We start from the raw sequence: 6,561 nt of genomic DNA on the forward strand, positions 1-6,561 counted from the left end.
TTTTCTCCGCAAAACAATTCACAACAGTTGGCATCATGTGCTGGCTTTTCTTGTTAAGTAATTATTAATCACTGGACAGATATCTTTTGAGCGTCTGCTCTGTAGCAAGCGTAGGGACACAGGATGGTCAAGACCTACACATCCTGCCCTAGTGGGCTTTATGAATTGGTGGAAGATGGACCTGGAAATGGCAATTATGGTGCAGAGTGATAAACCATTATTAGCCATAATAGTAAGCTTTGCACAGTGTTTATTGCTCACTGAGGGCCCTCAAGGGAAATCTGGCCATTTCCATGTGATGCTGAAAACGGTCTGCTGGCCTCCCTGTGGCCGCAGCTTCATGTCTGAGCCTCCTGGCCTGGCATCCCAGGCCGTGGTGATGTGGTAGAGGCCCCCTCTCCATCTCAGTCCCCTGCTGGCACCCTGCTTACTTCGTGTTCCGGCACCACTGAACTGCTAGAGGTGCCTCACACACCGGAGGTTTTCATCTTGGCGGCTTTATCCTGCTGGGCCTCTGCTGGAATGCCTCCTATCTCAGGCCCCACTGTCTCCTGGCTACCTCTTACCCTGCCAAACTCAGCTCAGATGGTACCGCCTGCCCAGCGTAGGTGGGGTGGTTGGAAGCTGAGGGATTTTCCTGTAATTGGAGATATGTGTGCCAAGGATGGATGATCAGGGCAGGGAGACAAGTCACCTAACTTCTGTGGGTTTCAGTTTCCTTTTCTGTGAAGTAGGCTCAAGTATAGGACTTAACTACTTAACTTAAAGGCCTCATTGGAGGGAAGCACAGGAGCCCGTAAGAGCAAAGCGGAGTGTAACCCAGCCTGTGGGTCAGGGAAGCTTCCTGGAGGATTCCACACTGAGGAGAAGCCTCAGATGGTATTAACAGCTAACACGTAAGTGTGATTGTGCGTCTTATGTGTGGGGTGCTGTTCTAAGCCCTTTGTGTATGTTAAGTCATTTAATTTTTGTGACAACCCTGTGAGGCACATGCATCTCCTCATTACACATCAGGAAACTGAGGCACAGGGAGATTAGGGGACCTGCTTAAGGCCACACAGCTAAGAAGGGGCAAAGCCTGATTTCTAACCTAGGTACTTGACTCCAACATCCATGCTCTAGCTACCTTTCTACCAAAGAAGGGGAAGAGTGGTGGGGATGGAACCCAGAGCCCAGCACCAGGGCCGTGCTTGTCTTCCCACACCTCTCCCCTGCCCCTACCTCGCAGCCTCCATGCTGGGTTGGGGTCCTGGATGAAAAGTCAGTGGGGTTGTTCTCCTGACTGGGCCCTCAGAGTCATTTCTGTCTGGAAGCCAGGGGGCATCACTCAGTTGGCGAGGAGCTATGAAAGAAACGACTCTCTTCTCCTCCCATTTGCAGGGGCTTTTCATGCCTTTTAAAGCACTTTTCCTGCCTGTGATCTAAGGCCATTTTCACTAATAGAGAAAGAGGCCAAGACGAATCAAATGGTTTGTCCAAGATCAGGGGCCAGAACCCAGGACCCTTACCACAAAGTCACGATTGGTTCCTTCCCTTCCTCCCTCCCTTCTTTTTTCTCTCTACTTCTCTTCTTTCCTCTTTTCCTTTCCTTTCTTCTTGCGACAACTATTTATGTGGAGGAGGAGGGGAACAGGAGAATGAAATAGCTTGGGTTATAGAGTGGGAAGAGCACTAGACAGGAGTCAGAAACCTTGAATCTTAGTCCTGGATTTGCCGTTAATTTACCATGTGACCTTAAACAAGTCACTTTTTTTCCATCTTGATAACTTGGGGTAGGGGAGGCTGTCACATTCATTCTTTAATTTGACAGAATTGTTGTAACAGTCAGTTCCATAACATTTGTTCTTATATCTGCTCATCCATCCATCCATCCATCCATCCATTCATTCATCTGCTCATCCATCTACTCACCCATCCAACCATCCATCTGCCCACTCACTCATTTATCCATCCACCCATCTATGACTGGACCTGCCCAATCATCTGTCTACTTGACATTTATCCGCTGCCTCATTTGCCATCCCTTTCACCTACCACTCATCCATCCACTCACATGTCCATCCGTCCATCCATCCATCCATCTATCCATCCATCCGTCCATCCATCCATCCATCCAGCCATCCATCCATCCATCCATCCATCCATCCATCCATCCATCCATCTATCCATCCATCCACCCATCCATCCACCCATCCATACATCCATCCATCTATCCATCCATCCATCCACCCATCCATCTATCCATCCATCCATCCATCCATCCATCCATCCATCCATCCATCCACCCATCCATTCCTCCCTCCCCTGGGTCCCTGCTCTGTGCCATGCATAATAAGAGAAGGACCATACCATTTCAAGCCTGGCTCAACTGCCGTCTCCCCCAGGTGATTTCCTAGATTCTTGTGGAATCTGAAGGCCTATTCCTACTTCTTGGGAAAAATGTCCATCCCGCCAGTGTCACACTCACCAGATAGCTTTTGTCATAATCAGTCCTTAACCAGACTGGGAGGTCCTGAAGGGCAAGGACTGATGTTGATTCAGCTCACTGTCCCCAGTCTTGTCCAGCCCCTGCCCTATGTACTCATTAATGACTGTTCTCTGAGTTATGTCTGTTGAGCTCCTCCCCCATCCTAATTCATGCTCAACTTTCAAGGATAGTGTGAATTACAATGAGGGGCTTTAAGTCAGATGGTAAACTGTTGCCTCGATGTCCTTTTCTCTTGGGAACCTTAGTCTTACTGTTTTTAGAGAAACATTCTTTTCCTTTTTTCTTTTTTTTCCTAAGACGGGGTTTCACCGTGTTGGTCAGGCTGGTCTTGAACTCCCGACCTCAAGTGATCCACCCACCTTGGCCTCCAAAGTGCTTGGATTACAGGCATGAGCCACCACACCTGGCCTAGAGAAACATTCTTATTCCCTCACTTCAGAGATCCAGAGAGGCTGAGTCCAACCCAGCATTACACAGAGAGCCAATGAGAGACTTGGAATAGAAGCCCGGTCCTCTCATGCTAATTAGCAATCTATACAGCCTCACTGCTTCGGATGCTGCCCATGGAGACTTGCCACATGAGCTGCCAGGAGTGGAAGGCAGCTCTGGATCACTAATCTCCCTCTCCATCTTGCCACCCCTGAACCTGTCCAGTTAACCCACACAGCCCTGCGGTACCAAGACCTGCTGTCTGCCCTGGCGAGACATGGGGCTGGCTCAGGCTTGGAAGGCTGAGGGTTTGTTATTTTCAGGCTCAGGTCTGGTCCAGAGCTGCCAGGCTTCTGCTGCCTGGTGGGGCCAACCCAGACTTTCCTGGTTCTGTCCAGCTGTGGCAGTCCCCAGGACCATGCTGAATGACAGGAGTCAGGCCTCCCCCAGTGCCTGCGATGTGTCATTGGTAGCTGTGAGCTGGCCCCCCAGCTTCTCTGCTCCCAGAGGCCAGTCCCCTTAGGGAATGTGCACTTGATGGGCGGGCTGTAAACGAGCTGTCAGCAGAGGTGGTCTCGCCCCTCCCTCTCCTCCCTCCTGTCCTCCCTCCCTCAGAGTCTCAGAGCTCTCAGCCACATTGGAAGAATTAGGGGGCAGCTGGTGGAGGGAGGTGGCTGGTTCCCATGGCGGGGAGCGTGCATAAGTCCTAACACATTGGCGCTGCGTGTGTGTGCCGGCCGCGGGAAGAGGGCCCTAGCTGTGCAGACGCTGTCCTGGGGGGCTTGGTGGGCAGGGCTTTCCCAGAAGGCCTTTCTCTCTAACTGGCCTCAGGACCTTTCTGGACTAGGGAGATGCCTTCAGTATTTTTCTGTTTGCATTCCTTATCGATTCTGCTTATCTTGTGTGGAAAAGATCCAACCTGGGGCCTGGCGCTTGGGTCCTGGGTCAGCAGGAGCTGCTAATGTGTGACCTTGGAGGAGCCCTTTCTTCTCCGTCTCTTTGTGGGGTTTCTACGGTCACTGAGAACCATTGAGTTGACAAGCTGGGATGCGGATCTACATTGTTTAAGAAGTGCTCACTATTGGGAACGGTGGCTCATGCCTGTAATTCCAGCACTTTGGGAGGCCGAAGTGGGCGGATCATCCGAGGTCAGGAGTTTGAGACAAACCTGACCAACACAGAGAACCCTGTCTCCACTCAAAGTACAAAATTAGCCGCGTGTGGTGGCGCGTGCCTGTAATCCCAGCTACTCAGGAGGCTGAGGCAGGAGAATCGCTTGAATCCAGGAGGCGGAGGTTGTGGTGAGCTGAGATCATGCCATTGCACTCCAGCCTGGGTAACAAGAGCAAAACTCTGTCTCAAAAAAAAAAAAAAAAAAAAAAAAAGAAGAAGAAGAAGTGCTCACGTCTACTCTCTACCCTTCACAACAACCCTGCAGAGTTGGTATTCTCAGACCCATTTACAGATAAGAAGATGGAGTCTCAGAGAGGGCAAGGCACATGCCCAGAGTCATGTGGCCAGAAAATGGCAGAGCTGGGATGGAAACCAGTTTGTCATATTACAGAGTCCATGTTTTTTAACTTCTCTGTGTGCTTCCTGAAATCTGATGCTTTATAAGTCTAAGTGCCTGCTGTATACCCAATGCCATGGGGCTGTGGAGTAGGTGGGGGCTGTGGCCTCTGCCCTCATTGAACAGGGAGCCCAGGTCCAGGGGCACAGATAGTGTCACCCAGGTTGGGGTCTCTCTAGAGATGGCAGGGCTGCTGGAGTGGGCATAGCCAGCACCCCTGACTGACACTGCCAGGGGCTACGAGGAGGTCCAGATGAGAATCCCAGGGACGGCACTGAAAGGGAAGGGGGTTATGTAGATGTTCCTACCCCTGCTGCCTCCCTCCCATTTTTGTGATAATTCAACAAGGCCTCCACTCCTCTCTTTATATCATTAAGAAGTCATAGTAGCTGAAGAGGTACAGGGCGCTTGCTACTGACTGTGTGCTGTGTGTGCATAGTGATTGAAACCTCACGACTACATAATGGACGAGGTCCTATTATTATCCACATTTTAGAAATGAGAGCATAGACTCTGGGGCAGAGCCTCTGGCTCCAAGTCTTACGGTGCTGAGCAGCAGGGCAGGGATTTCATTTGATCCCAGGTCTGTGTGGGACTGTGCTACTCTCTCAACACAGGGCCACTTCCTGAGGAGGCAGCAGGCGCAGGAGCCACCACTGGCCCTTCCTAGCCCAGCTTGGACAGGAAGCAATTAGATGGGTTCTGTGAGGCCTGGAAGGAACTTGGGCCAGGGGATCAGGGCACCCCTGGACCTTTCTCTGGTTTTCAGTCTGCTTCTCTGTCAAATGGGGTGGCTTCGTCCTTCCCCCTGGCCTCTGGAGTTTCCTGGGAGGTGTGGGTGGGTTTGAGTGTTGAGAGTCTACCCCAAGATGAAATGTGGTTGGAGATTCTGGAATCTAGACCATCGGGAAAAGGCGACACTGTCCCAGTCGGGGGTGGGGGGCACGCATCCTTTGGTGGCTCTATGAGCATCTAGTGCTCACCTCACCAAGCGCCAGGGCTGGGACTGGCAACACATGGATCTGATTGTTTGGGAAATCTGTGTGGGGGCCTGGGGTGGGGGAGCAGGGGTGGAACAGCTGATCAGCCTAAAAATAGCAGAGCCTGGAATTCTGAGGGTGCCCCTTTCCAAATTTGGAAGTGGCCCGTAATGTTCTCTGCATCGGGCACCCTACGTGGGTGGCTTTTCGATGACGTGGGCAGGCACCACTATGGCAGCCGCACTGGGACAGGGAAGGTCTGGGCTCTGGCCCCGGCGCAGCCTCTCCCTGGCTGAGTGATCTGGGCAGAGGGGGCCATATCTTCTCTGGACCCCGCCAGTCTCCTTGCCCCCACTGCTTGATAATTTCTGCCCTTGTCTTCTGGCTAGGTTATCAGAGAGATGCATGTGGGTAAATGTAAACTGTGAAGTGCTCCATATACATTGTGGTCACTGGAAAAAGGGAAGGCACCCTGGGAGGGAAGATTTCGTTACAGTGTCCGGGTATAGTTTCCAATGTCTTCCTGACACTCCCAGCCTATTCTTGTAGATGTTTCCTGTTGCTTCTTCATAGAAAATGCTTCCTTTGACTGAGCTAAAATCAGAGGAACACACCCATCTGTCTGTACTGACAGATACTGAGCTTTCTGTCACTGGAGGCATTCAAGACATAAACAGTACCTGGTAGGGATATCATTTATGGCTTAGACTAGATGCTGGTGAACTCCCTCTGACTCTCAGAAGCTGGTCATCTGTCCATGGGGGCTACACTCTACCTATTTTCTCTGACTTGGACGTGTTCTGCTCAGATCTGGGATAGACTCACTACCCTGCCCCCACTGCACCGCGCTGCTGGAGACTAAATGGCTTCAGCACCCTCACTGCCCCTCAGTGTTCACGGGTCCAGTCTTCACCACACCTGGGCCTCCTCTTCTGGACATACTCCAACGCTTTGGTCATGAAATCCCCCAGGACCTCAGTTTCCCCACCTGCAGAATAGAGCTAATGCCAGGCATTCCAGCTTTGCAGAACTACGTAGGGACAAGATGACATCATCTCACAGGCACCTCAGAAACCACAAAATTCCCCTTCACT

This window comes from Saimiri boliviensis, chromosome 11, assembly GCF_048565385.1.
Source record: "Saimiri boliviensis isolate mSaiBol1 chromosome 11, mSaiBol1.pri, whole genome shotgun sequence".
In the NCBI taxonomy this organism is placed as follows: Eukaryota; Metazoa; Chordata; class Mammalia; order Primates; family Cebidae; genus Saimiri; species Saimiri boliviensis.